The sequence below is a fragment of the Phytophthora parasitica genome (assembly GCF_000247585.1).
Source record: "Phytophthora parasitica INRA-310 unplaced genomic scaffold supercont2.249, whole genome shotgun sequence".
In the NCBI taxonomy this organism is placed as follows: Eukaryota; Oomycota; class Peronosporomycetes; order Peronosporales; family Peronosporaceae; genus Phytophthora; species Phytophthora nicotianae.
The window spans coordinates 4,157-5,795 of NW_008649235.1; positions in this window are offsets into that span (position 1 = coordinate 4,157).

Consider the following 1,639-nt stretch of genomic DNA (forward strand, 5'->3'; position numbering starts at 1 on the left):
TGTAAAATCATACGACTCTATACTGCGCAGTTATCGTACGACTTTATATGCGCAATCTTACGACTCTTCTGGTATGCTCGGGGATCCTCATCTGGGACGCAAGATGGGATAGGAGGCTGTGAAGACAGGAGTCGTAGAAGAGGTAGCTATTTTAAACCAACTCAATCCCAAACTTAATTTAGTTTTTTCAACCTCGCGTTAGCAACGGTATTGAACAACAGCTTGGAAATCATCCTCGCGGACCGGTGCTGGCAGTGGCCAGGTTGCCGAGACGCAGCTGGATCCTTGTGAAGCGCCTCGTCGATTGTCAGCGTCAGGGCAGGCAAGATCATGGGCATAACATCGTCGATGTCCCACGACAACCTGCTGTGTCGCTCGCGTGGGTTGCAGTCATCATTGGGTGCTTAGTGTATGGTGATCGCCACGCCTGACATGCGTCATCCAAAAAGCGGTGACTGTCTGTACGTGTCAGGGGGGGGGGGGGGTTCCCAAGTATCATCAGCAGGGGACCAACCGAGCCAACTCACTCGATAATATCGCTCATAGTTCAGCGGGGCTTTGACCACGTGGTGACTCTCCGGATTGACCACCGCGAGCACCGCAGAGCTGATGTGTGTCGTGGTCGACAATTTGCTCAACGATCCAACGTGAAGCGTCAATCAGTGGCAGAGGCCCGTCTCGCTGGAATGTCGGCGTACTATCCATAGATGTGTGAACGTTCGGGATTGCGGATGGATGGTACTTCTTGAGGCGCCCGACGTAAAACGTCCGATGCAGCTGCATCGGATATCGAGCGTTTACGCCTCGCCGAGTACTTTTATCACCTTGAACGACCCAATAAAGAGCGGTGCGAAAAGGCTCGCGCCGAGGTTGGTGACTGCTGAATCACGAATACCATCTGTCGACAGGACCACGCGTTCTCCTGTCGTGAACAAAGCTGTGTTTTTTCTTCCTCGTTTGTCCGGGCGATCATTAGGCGTTGCACCAGAAAATCGGATACTACTGCGGAGCCGACAGCTCGCGTTGCTTGCCTCGGCCCATAGTTCACTGGCGATGCGTTCGATACGGCACTAAGATTAATCAGGTTCCGATCTGTCCAGGATACGTGAGTAGTCGTCGCGTCGTGCGACGTCGACAAAATCTTGACCTGAGCGCGCGTCACGGCATTAACCGACGAGTTCGTTAAGGCTACACTCGACAGATCCTTGGCAATCGATAGAGATGCCGGTCGGCTCAGCACCTGTCACTGGTGGTGTTGTAGTTGGGGCGGACTCCGTGCACCCAGCTTTTTCCCGGCCCAGAGTGGAGACCCGTGGTGACGTGGGATGGCCCATGGTGAGGCGGGTTGAAACACGCGGGTGCTGCCCGTTGTTAAGAAAGAACGGCGTCAAACCAGTCAACGCATGTACCGCGTTGTTTAGCGCAAATTCTGCGGGGAGGGGGGAGGGGGCAGGTACGAGCTCCAATTTTGAAAGGCGCTGCGTAGCTTCGAATAATATCTTTTGAGGACATGGTTCACACGCTCGGTCTGGCTGTCCGTTTCCGGATGGGCTGTCGTCGACGTCGATAACTTCGTTCCCAAGAGCTCAAAGCGTTTCGCCCAGAAAGCTGACGTGAAGCGAGGGTCGCGGTCAAAGAC